The sequence below is a fragment of the Gigantopelta aegis genome, chromosome 1, assembly GCF_016097555.1.
Source record: "Gigantopelta aegis isolate Gae_Host chromosome 1, Gae_host_genome, whole genome shotgun sequence".
Taxonomy (NCBI): Eukaryota; Metazoa; Mollusca; class Gastropoda; order Neomphalida; family Peltospiridae; genus Gigantopelta; species Gigantopelta aegis.
The window spans coordinates 36,445,990-36,459,447 of record NC_054699.1 but is presented as its reverse complement, the minus strand read 5'-3'; positions in this window follow the sequence as shown (position 1 = coordinate 36,459,447).

Genomic DNA, 13,458 nt, shown 5'->3' with positions numbered 1-13,458 from the left:
TGACCGGGTAGAGGAGTGTCTAGTTGACTGCATGAGGTGGGTGTCTAGTTGACTGCGTGAGGTAGGTGTCTAGTTGACTGGGTAGAGGAGTGTTTAGTTGAATGGGTGGGGTGGGTGTCTAGTTGACTGCGTGAGGTGGGTGTCTAGTTGACTGCGTGAGGTAGGTGTCTAGTTGACTGGGTTGATGAGTGTCTAGTCGAATGGGTGGGGTGGGTGTCTAGTTGACTGCGTGAGGTGGGAGTCTAGTTGACTGGGTAGAGGAGTGTTTTGTTGAATGGGTGGGGTGGGTGTCTACTTGACTGCGAAGGTGGGTGTCTAGTTGACTACGTGAGGTAGGTGTCTAGTGGAATGGGTAGAGGATTGTCTAGTTGAATGGGTGGGGTGGGTGTCTAGTTGACTGCGTGAGGTGGGAGTCTAGTTGACTGGGTTGAGGAGTGTTTAGTTGAATGGGTGGGGTGGGTGTCTAGTTGACTGCGTGAGGTGGGAGTCTAGTTGACTGGGTTGAGGAGTGTTTAGTTGAATGGGTGGGGTGGGTGTCTAGTTGACTGCGTGAGGTGGGCGTCTAGTTGACTGCGTGATGTAGGTGTCTAGTTGACTGGGTAGAGGAGTGTCTAGTTGAATTGGTGGGGTGGGTGTCTAGTTGACTGCGTGAGGTGGGCGTCTAGTTGACTGCCTGATGTAGGTGTCTAGTTGACTGAGTAGAGGAGTGTCTAGTTGAATGAGTGGGGTGGGTGTCTAGGTGACTGCGTGAGGCGGGTGTCTAGTTGACTACGTGAGGTAGGTGTCTAGTTGACTGGGTAGAGGATTGTATAGTTGAATGGGTGGGGTGGGTGTCTAGTTGACTGCGTGAGGTGGGAGTCTAGTTGACTGGGTTGAGGAGTGTCTAGTTGAATGGGTAGGGTGGGGTGTCTAGTTGACTGCGTGAGGTGGGTGTCTAGTTGACTACGTGAGGTAGGTGTTTAGTTGACTGGGTAGAGGAGTGTCTAGTTGAATGGGTGGGGTGGGTCTCTAGTTGACTGAGTGGGTGGGTCTCTAGTTGACTGGGTGGGGTGGATCTCTAGTTCACTGCGTGAGGTGGTGTCTAGTTGACTGGGTGGGGTGGGTCTCCAATAACTGTTGACTGTGTGGTGTGGGTGTCTAGTTGACTGGGTGGGGTGGATCTCTAGTTGACTTGATGTGGTGGGTCTCTAGTTGACTGGGTGGGGTGGGTCTCTATTTAATTTGGTGGGCAGGTTTCTAGTTAACTAGGTGGGGTGTGCATGTAGTTGACTGGCTGGGTGAGTGTCTAGTTGACTGCGTGAGGTGGGTGTCTAGTTGACTGTGTTCTAGTTGACTGTGTGGGGTTAGTGTCTAGTTGACTGACAGGGTTGGTCTCTATTTGACTGGATGGGTGAGTGTCAAGTTGACTGCGTGAGGTGGGTGTATAGTTGACTGAGTGGGTGAGTCTCTATTTGACTGGATGGGTGAGTGTCAAGTTGACTGCGTGAGGTGGGTGTGTAGTTGACTGAGTGGGTGGGTCTCTATTTGACTGGATGAGTGAGTGTCAAGCTGACTGCGTGAGGTGGGTGTGTAGTTAACTGGGTGGGTGAGTGAGTGTCTAGATGACTTGTCTGGTTAACTGGATGATGGGTGGGTGTCTAGGTGACTGGGTGTGGTGGGTGGCTAGTTGACTTGTTTAATTGACTGGATGGGCGGGTTTCTAGTTGAATGAGTGACGTGGGTGTCTAGTTGAATGGGTGGGGTGTGTGTGTAGTTGACATAACAGGGTAGATTTCCAATTTACTGGGTAGGGTGGGTGTATAGTTGATTTGGTGGGGTGGGTGTCTAGTTGACGTAACAGGGTGGGTTTCTAATTCACTGGGTATGGTAGGTGTCTAGTTGATTTGGTGGGGTGGGTGTCTGTTTGACAGGGCGGGGTGGGTTTCTAATTTACTGGGTAGGGTGGGTGTCTAGTTGACTGGGTGGGGTGGGTTCCTATTTGACTAGGTGGGGTTAGGTGTCTACTTGACTGGGTGGGTGAGTAGATAAGTGGTTGGGTCTGGGTGTATAGTTGTCTGGGTGGACGCGTAGCTAGGTGATTGGGTCTGGGTGTCTAGTTGTCTGGGTGGACGCGTAGCTAGGTGATTGGGTCTGGGTGTCTAGTTGTCTGGGTGGACGCGTAGCTAGGTGATTGGGTCTGGATGGCTAGTTGTCTGGGTGGACGCGTAGCTAGGTGATTGGGTCTGGGTGTCTAGTTGTCTGGGTGGACGCGTAGCTAGGTGATTGGGTCTGGATGGCTAGTTGTCTGGGTGGACGCGTAGCTAGGTGATTGGGTCTGGGTGTCTAGTTGTCTGGGTGGACGCGTAGCTAGGTGATTGGGTCTGGGTGGCTAGCTGTTTGGGTGGGCGGGTGGGTACCTAGTTGACTTCTAGTTGACTAGGTGGGTAGGTCGATGGCTTTTGATGTGTTCCCACTTGAATACCTTAATAGTTTTTGTTTTAAATGTTTCAGAGTTTAGAACAATAAAAACGGACATCTAAACTATTTCTGTTTTGTTCTGTCTATTCTATCAGGCTACCGGCCTTCCAAATTAAGAACAAAGTGAGCGCGCGAAGAATGTTCGCCACTCCACCTCACAGTCTCTTCATCTTTCCTGAAGGCCTCGCGAATATTCCGTTTCCTTCCTTTATTTTCAGTTATTACAGGAATGAAACTTGTAGCAATAAATAACGTAAATAAGTTTCACATATGAGCAATAATTCTTCTATTTTGGGTTATAATATATGCATATTAAAGCGTATGTACAATAAACATTTTTTCATCTGGGTTAATCACCACAATTAGCCAATAAATGGTGCCTGTTTTTCTGTAAGACTCCGCGTGAGCCGCTGGAGGTTAAGAGCGTTCACATTACCTGTATTTCACGACGACAGTGACAAATTCGTTAACATAATATGACAACCGCCTCGCCCCGTGCTTCACAATAGAACACTTCTCGACATTTGTTTCGTAACACGGAAATTTGGCTTTGCGTTCGGTGATCCGAGTGTTTTGCGGTGCTGTCACATCGCCTCTGATCGCGAACACTCGGTGACGAAAGGACAATAAACCGTCCTCGGTGGCACAATGATTAGGCAATCGGAGTTAAAGGCATACTGTCACGGATTTAAGGACCTTATTTCTCTAAAATTGGATAATAAATAAAAATTACATTAATTGTTGGAAACCAAATCTAGCTATCGCATCACCTTAACTGAACCATGATGGAGTGAAATCCATGTCAACCCTCTCGGCAATGTTTGCTTTTGAATTATGGACCATTGCCATAATTCAATTATTTTTACAAAATATTATTAATAAATGGAGTATGGTTGTTATGAAGATGGTTGAATAAAGTTCATTTAGGGACAAATCAAATTATTTTTGTTCAGGTAATACTGTGTTAGACCATTAAATAGGTCAGTGGTCTGTGACAATATGCCTTTAAGGGTGTATACCACCAAATCAAAGCCCATAGACGACAATAGTAACATATGTGGCTAACACTCCTACCAATGACAGGGTTTATGGTATTAACTGCGCTATCAAAAGTTGGGTGCACCTCGAACTTTGACCCAGCCGGAAGTTATTTGGTTTAGTCCTACATTAAGGCTGGCAGGAAATGACTTCACACCCCAGTACTTGGTCACATCCAGAGCCAGTGTTATGTTTCTAATAGACCAAATCAATTCCTGTTGCCGATAATGTTAACGTTTACTAATAAAACTGATATAAGCAGCGTTTCAAAACACCTAGGAAGTACAGCAATAGAAAGTGTGGCACCTCACATCTAATCTACGTGCAAGAAAATGGAGGGGGGGGGGGGGGGGGGGGGGGAGTCACGTATCATTTAAGAGATTTAATTAATGTTTTTAATAGCAACCGTCATTTTTGCTGAAAATTACAGTTCCATTTTTGGGGGTACCCCGCATTAGTTTCAACCTCTGGTATATACTGCATAACAACTGTATAACAAATAAAAGTGTATTTATTTACTGTCAATGGATAATAGTATTTGCACAAATAATCAATGTCATATATTACTACCAATCACACCCACACAGCTGTTTTTACTCCGTAAATATTTGACACGGAACTTTCTTCTTTGGTACTATGCAACCTTATAGCCCCGGTGAGCGTGTAAGCAACTAACGTCTCTCTTAGTAACCGCTTAACAAACACCTCATATTTCACACAGTTGGTTAAACAATGTTTATTTGCAGATCAAATTTGGGATTGGCCAACAGGCAAGTGTCTATATTAAGGCCTCTCCCTACATTTAACAAATATACATGTTATACATCAAGATGGCAAGAACAATATTACAATATTACAATAAAGATAACACGGATAGTTGGGAATAGAAGAGAGGAGTGTGTAGAATAAACAAAGAATAAATAGCTAACAGAATGGTTAAATGGCTAATTGATCTCGAAACGCTTACTATTAATAAGAACATTCTGAACAGATTTAAATATAGAGATATTATCTTGGACACTTAAATTTGATTCTCCAAATAGTAAAGTATGACACTTGAGATTATAATAGTTCAGTAAATGGGTATTGCGAGCTGCAACATATATTAGACAAAAACATAAACAATGTTGGGCATCTACATTTCACACAGTTCCATTTGTCTTGCAGTTCTATAGACGTAACAGTATACAGTTATCTCCCTTGTGTACCCAATCGCGAAAAGTGTCCGCTTGTTGTTTAGATCCATGTTTGAAGGCCAATTATTTCTAATATGAAGTACATTCTTAAGCTTAGTGATAGCCAAGGAGGGTTTGTTTTTAAAAAATACATTTGGTTTTTCACCAGGAGTGCAAACTGTTTGGCTGTAATGAGGATCGGTATTCATGCACCAGGTTTCACTTGTGATAAAAGTAGGGCGCGACTATTGTAGGTAATTTTCAAACAAGCTGATTTTGTGAAACATTGAATAGCTAAACATTTATTCAAATAGTGATTTTTGTAAGGTTTGATAAGCAAAGTTCCCGTAAGTATTTATTACCCCAGCAGGCACTCATAACGGAGAAAACAAAAATCATGCATTGGTTTAACGTACACTACTATTGGACGATTTGACGTCAACAAACCAATCACATTGTCGGTACTAAATATGACGTCATCACGATTTGGCATAGCACACACAATGACGTCAAGTAGTTTAAAGCGTTTGCGTTTACGTCTTTCTGGTTTCAGTGTTACACTTGTAATAAAAGGGTAGTTTAATGCAATTCATTAGAGATTTGTTTTTACAGCATATATAGAACTTTGGGTTTTGAAAATTATATGTGAACCGTGAATAACATACAAAGTTAAAGCAATACCCAGAACAGTAAAGTAGTTTACGTCGTTTCTTTATACATGGGACGTGTAGCCGATGTAGGCTATATCGAAAAATAAAGGCTTTTAAAAACCCCAAATAGCTGGGATAATAAATAGAATAACAAACGCGGTACCAGTTATTACCAAATTTATGCCTCTCGTGAAATAATTTTCACTTGTCACTCGCTAAAGCTCGTGACAAGAAAAAATTATTTCACTCGGGACATAAATTTGATAATAACTGGTAACTCGTTTATTATCCTCTATAATATACATCATATCCACCAACTCTTGCTTGGGTTTGCACCCAAAATCATGCAGTTTGGGGACACATTTTGGAATGTAACCCAACAATTAAACTAAACATATTTAAAATGAGTCCTCATTATTATGACCCTGTTAGTAATTTCCTTGAGACTAAACACACCTATATCTTTCAGTATTTTTAAACCGTAGGTGGACATTTAGGATAGCAATGGCCGACATGCATTAAGCTCACTGAGAATTCACAAATAACTGTGGTCTTCTACCAGACACATTAGAGGACTGCAGCAGTCTGCATTTTTCTTCACTGATAATCAGTGGAATCGATCAATTATCGCTGATTTCCTATCCCCGTAACACCACTGACGTCACTATTCACCATCTGAACACTGGGGTATCGTAGCACTTGCAACATCTGGCTCTGAAACGAATAAAGAAAGGAATGTTGTTGCATTTTCTTGTTGCTGTTGTTGTGTGCTTGCTTGTTTTATTTCTATATCCCCCAAAACGAATATTCATAATTCTAGAGAGAAACAGATACACACACATACACACACACACACACACACACAGAGAGAGAGAGAGAGAGAGAGAGAGAGAGAGAGAGAGAGAGAGAGAGAGAGAGAGACTGAGAGAGAAAAAAAAGTTTGTGTTTGTGTGTGTGTGTGTGTGTGTGTGTGTGTGTGTACACGCGCGCATTCGTGCTTGCATGTAGTTTAACTGTATGACATATAGAAACAGGAATATAAAAATATAATAATGATAATCCCTCCATACACATACACACACATACACATACACATACACGCATACACACGCGCGCGATCGCGTTCGCGTATACATATATGAACAATCAACAATATTAACGATAATGAACCATCAACAATATCAACGTCAATATCGACACTATCAACAATAACAACATCAACATCAATGTCGACACTATCAACAATAATAACATAAACATCAATGTCGACAGTATCAGCAATAAGAACACCAATATAAACATCAATGTCGACACTATCAACAATAACATAAACATCAATGTCGACAGTATCAACAATAAGAACACCAATATAAACATCAATGTCGACACTATCAACAATAACAACATAAACATCAATGTTGACACTATCAACAATAACAACATCAACATAAAGCCATCTATCCTACATCACATTGTCACTTGCAAGTTTGGCTGCTGTACTGTGGGCGGTGGGCATGAATCACTGATGGAAGCTAATCTTAGGAAATCGGGTATATTTATGTACGTGGGTATGTGTACGCATGGACAGGTATACTAATTTCATGGTCTTTTAGATTTGTTTTTATGACTGAGTGCAAATTATGTAAAAAAAACAATTAAACAAAATAATTCTCTGAAGAACATGTCAACTGATATATGTGCATATTATAAATTGTATGTAACAAAGTATGTGTTGAGAGGCATTAATATAGGCAAAGAGCCCGTTTGCCAGTCCATTTCTTTTGTGAAATAAATATTGTTTAAACCACAAAAACATCAATGTCGACACTATCAACACTAACAACACCAACATAAACATCAATGTCGACACTATCAACAATCAGCAGTAGCAACACCAACACCAATTTCAATGTTGACACTATCAGCAATAACAAAACGAATATAAACAACATGAATGTCGACACTATCAGCAATTACAACATAAATATCTATGTCGACACTATCAACAATAGTAACAACAACGTCGATATGGAATGACATTATCAAGGATAACAACACCAACATCAATGTCGACACTATCAACCAAACGACACCAACGTCAATGCAGACACTATCAACAATGACAACATCAACGTCAATGTTGACAATATCAACAACGACAACATCAATGTCAATTTCTACATGATCAACAATAAAGACACCAACATCAATGTCGACACTATCAATAATAACAAAACAAACATCAATGTCGACACTATCAACAATTTCAACATCAACGTCGATGCTAAAACAATCACCAACGCAAAAATCAACAGCAACACAAACGCACACACCTATACCCAGGCAAACACGACGCCGACATTTGCTGTGTAATGAATGTGTTGCCCATTTACCAAGTGTCGGGTCCCGCTCGAGCCACGCGAAGTACTCGCGCTCTGGAACGCACTGTCCACAGCCGGGGGTGAGCGGCCATGTGGTACGCAATATACTGAAACCTTCTGGTGTACTGGTACAGGTCATCTGGTAGTATCGATTCTCGTCACTCAGACCGTCGAACACTTTGAACTCATTGAGCTGAATCCAGCTAGTCTGAAACGTTAAAGTAGGTTTGCTCACTCACGCAGATCGTGGGTTCGGAACGTGCTACCCCGGAAGTTTCTGTGTACATATATCATTTGTATATACGCTATATATATCTATATCTATATCTATCTATCTATATATCTATCTATATATATATATATGCATACACACACACACTCATGTCAGTATATTTGTTTGGTTGCTTGACATTGACGTGTTTATATCTCGAGGGTTCAAACACGCATACTGTGGGCACACACTGACATATATCAAGACTTGCTTTGATAGTAAGAAACAGAGATGGGAATTTAATAGACAATACATTTAGTCCAGAAATAAATTCAATTAAGCGAAACAAAAAATGAACTGAGTGCGCTAATTAGGGCATATATTTTTGACGTTTAGCCGAAAAATAAAACCCAGATCATTAAATAGTTATAAACGTTTTTAGTTTAAAAGTCTTTATACTGTGCCTTCATTTATGTTTACTAACCCACCCCCAATGACCCTTCTCTACGTCCAATTAGTTTCGGCTAAATACCACTCTGGCATTTTCGTCAGAATAAAATGTAAACAGACTGCAAAATCAGCCAGTAAAGCTGGAATAATAACTAAATAACTGCACAGAGCTGGGTCATACCATTGTTTTAAATCTTAGACCTGTTCCCGACAAGTTAGCATGAAACGTTCCCAGTCCGTAAGCAAAACATTTATTGATATTTCGGCAATGTCCGGTAATTCCGAAAGAGAGGTCGCTGTCGCACTCGGTGGCATTGGCGAAAACGCTGTCATTTTTATATATCGCCAGTTCCTGAAAAGATAAACAAAATATTCAAGTTTTAAGCTGGACTTAAAATATCACTCGCAGTTTAACGAATTTGGTACGAAAATTGGTGAATAACACGTGTCGCTAAAAAAAATACTAATAGCTGGTTACTATCAGATTGGCTTTATCTCGCCAAGGTTAGAATGGCCTGAGCAGGATAAAGCCGATAGCTTAAGACAGTAACCGGTTATTATATTTACGTATACTTCATTCACATTTTTTAATGATTCAAATAAAACATTTTATTTCCAGAGTACTAGGTCCACAAGTGTTGAATACTTTGTCGCCTACAATATCTATACACCAACACAAAGTAGTGCGTAAACAACAAGACACTGTTTCTCATTTTAAAATAGTCATTGTGTTCTAAACGGTTTTTAAATATCGAAACTATCAAGTGGAACTAAAAGAATGATTAACTTTGAACAATACAACAAACCTTTGCTGATGATAACTAGTGTAAATGTAGTCCCGTTCATAAAAATCTATATTGTTAGTCAGTGACCGAAAATATAGAAACTTATCTACTCATTTTATTTTGGCATTACATCTAATTATTATAATGATTTCAGGCTGAATGCACTATGACTGTAGGCCATAAATACTAATGCTATAGTGCATCACCTAAACTATTAACTAATGAACGTGGAAATTGTTATGTGTCATGTTCCACACACCAGATTGTTTTGCTACATTATTGCTTGTTTTGCACAAAACTATTCATCCATACTTAGATGGTCAGCTAGATGGACGGACCCTTTAATTACTGTTCAGCTAAGCTAGTAAATGATTTATGTTTAAAATGCCAATGTTCTGCAGCGCGTGTATTTATTGCTAACAAACAAGCTGTCAAGTGATCACCAAAGCTTCTGTGTTGATAAATCGAAGTTATTACCAAAGTGTATTTCGGTATCGTCAATATCGTATATTAGGAATCAAAATTGTATTATGCGAGCCTTTGGTATTCAAATGACATATACTAGTCACAATACGTTAAGGTCCACAAGGACACCGCGTCTGAGAGGGGTAGCCCATTAGCTGTATCAGTGGTATGGAAACTTTCTTACCGTTAATGGATGACGGAATGGCTCACTTGTAGGCATCTCACTACTTGTCTCATGGATATGCTATCATTAAAACATGGCAGGACTCGACCAGTCCAGAATGCTCAGTTTACGTTTCGGTGGCATGGTTATCCGAAGCCAGATTGCAAATACATTTATACCCTTCCAACTCTAATCAAACATGACACATATTAACATTAAAAAGGAAGTTTTACGTGCACCATGCAGTTTCAGACACATGTCATGCTTAGTCAGAAAAAAACAAAGAGTTTTAAAAAGTCAGACAATGTTGGATTTTTTATGCATTTACCATACACTTTCTACCGGCACCCAAACAAGCTGTGAGTAAAAGTTTATGTACATGTAATCTGAAATGCTTTACTGAAGTATGTAACCTACTTTTCATTACCTATCACCGCCCCGGATTTAAAAATTTGTTTTAAAGTAAGGTCAAATTTGATACTGGCCCATAACTTGTTGTGACTACTATATATGAAAAGCGGTGCATATGAAACTTAAAAGCAAACTAGGGCATGTCAGTCCTTTGTTTTCACAATGCTGGACAGCTTTCAATGTAAAGTTGCTATTGACATGTTTTTATTTGCAGTCTATCAATGCATACGACACGTGTGGAGTATCGCCATAGTACGTTCGGTTATATGGTAATAAACGCAGTGCCTTGACCTCGATTAATTTATATCTAGTTTGCAAAGTTATCAAATTCTGAAAGTATGTGATCTGAAAAATATCACATACTTTTACTACACTACCTATTAGATGATAATATACCTTATTAAATATATGTTCGTGTTTAGAATAGCATCATCCCCATTATGTTCAGTGTCTTTCTTGGAGTTCTTAAATAAACCGGACTGTACCCACCAATAACAATTTCGCATGTGCGATAAAATATATGTTAGGAAATTTTGAGATACTACAAACAACCCTGCACGAAAAATAACTAAATACATTTAAAAAAAAAAAAAAAAAAAAAAAAATAAACAACAAAAAACAACAAACAAAACACAAACGACAAAATAAAAAGTACAGTATAATAAAACTGTAACTAAACAATGCAGTGTATTGAATAAGGAAGTGATAAAAGCGTCGATTGATCGGCAACGTAACAATGATAGCAAACTGAAGGCAGTGTTTTAGGGAAATCTCACCAATTCAATCAATTCAATTTACTGCATAATACCAAACAAACTGGTGTCAGCAAACAGATAACAAACAAACAAACATACAACATCAATAACAATAACAATTAATAATAATAATAATAATAATAATAATAATAATGAACAGGCCAGACGGAGACACAAAATTTGTATTATATTTATAGGAATAAAATTACCAACAATGCACAAAACAGGTCAATTTTCCACTCAACTAACATCTGTTGTGAATCAATAATACAAAACAGATCTCAACTAACATCTGTCGTTAGCCATTAATACAAAACAGATCTCGACTAACATCTGTCGTCAGCCAATAATACACAAACAGATCTCGACTAACATCTGTCGTCAGCCAATAATACACAAACAGATCTCAACCAACATCTGTCGTCAGCCTATAATACACAAACAGATCTGTTTTCACTCTTCTAATATATGTTGTGACCCAATAATACACAAACAATATCTGCATTCTACTCAGCTAATATATGTTGTGAGCCAATAATACACAAACAGATCTGTCTTCCACTCAACTAACATCTGTTGTGAGCCAATAATACACTAAAACAGATCTGTGTTTCACTCAAGTAACATCTGCTGTGAGCCAATAATACACAAACAGATCTGTTTCACTCAACTAGTATCTGCTGTGAGCCAGTAATACAAAAACAGATCTGTGTTTCACTCAACTAACATCTGCTGTGAGCCAATAATACACAACAGATCTGTTTTCACTCATCTAATATATGTTGTGACCCAATAATACACAAACAATATCTGCATTCTACTCAGCTAATATATGTTGTGAGCCAATAATACACAAACAGATCTGTCTTCCACTCAACTAACATCTGTTGTGAGCCAATAATACACTAAAACAGATCTGTGTTTTACTCAGCTAACATCTGCTGTGAGCCAGTAATACACAAACAGATCTGTTTCACTCATCTAACATCTGCTGTGAGCCAATAATACACAAACAGATCTGTGTTTCATTCAACTAACATCTGCTGTGAGACAATAATACACTAAAACAGATCCGTTTTACTCAACTAACATCTGCTGTGAGACAATAATACACTAAAACAGATCGGTGTTTCACTCAACTAGCGTCTGCTATGAGACAATAATACACAAACAAATCTGTGTTTCACTCAACTAACATCTGCTGTGAGCCAATAATACACAAACAGATCTGTTTCACTCAACTAACATCTGCTGCGAGCCAGTAATACACAAACAGATCTGTGTTTCACTCAACTAACATCTGTTGTGAGCCAATAATACACTAAAACAGATCTGTTTCACTCAACTAACATCTGCTGTGGGCCAATAATACACAAACAGATCTGTGTTTCACTCAACTAACATCTGCTGTGAGACAGTAATACACAAACAGATCTGTGTTTCACTCAACTACCATCTGTTGCGAGCCAATAATACACAAACAGATCGGTGTTTCACTCAGCTAACATCTGCTGTGAGCCAATAATACACAAACAAATCTGTGTTTCACTCAGCTAACATCTGCTGCGAGACAATAATACACAAACAGATCTGTGTTTCACTCAACTAACATCTACTGTGAGACAATAATACACAAACAGATCGGTGTTTCACTCAACTAACATCCGCTGTGAGCCAATAATACACACACAGATCGGTGTTTCACTCAACTAACATCTGTTGTGAGACAATAATACACTAAAACAGATCTGTGTTTCACTCAACTAACATCTGTTGTGAGACAATAATACACAAACAGATCGGCGTTTCACTCAACTAGCATCTGCTGTGAGACAATAATACACAAACAGATCGGTGTTTCACTCAACTAACATCTGCTGTGAGCCAATATTACACAAACAGATCTGTGTTTCACTCAACTAACATCTGCTGTGAGACAATAATACACAAACAGATCGGTGTTTCACTCAACTAACATCTGTTGTGAGCCAATAATACACTAAAACAGATCGGTGTTTCATTCAACTAACATCTGCTGTGAAACAATAATACACTAAAACAGATCTGTGTTTCACTCAACTAATATCTGCTGTGAGACAATAATACACTAAAACAGATCTGTGTTTCACTCAACTAACTTCTGCTGTGAGACAAGAATACACTAAAACAGATCGGTGTTTCACTCAACTAGCGTCTGCTGTGAGACAATAATACACAAACAGATCTGTGTTTCACTCAACTAACATCTGTTGTGAGCCAATAATACACTAAAGCAGATCTGTGTTTCACTCAACTAACATCTGCTGTGAGCCAGTAATACACAAACAGATCTGTGTTTCACTCAACTAACATCTGCTGTGAGCCAGTAATACACAAACAGATCTGTTTCACTCAACTAACATCTGCTGTGAGACAATAATACACAAACAGATCGGTGTTTCACTCAACTAACATCTGCTGTGAGCCAATAATACACAAATAGATCGGCGTTTCACTCAACTAACATCTGCTGTGAGC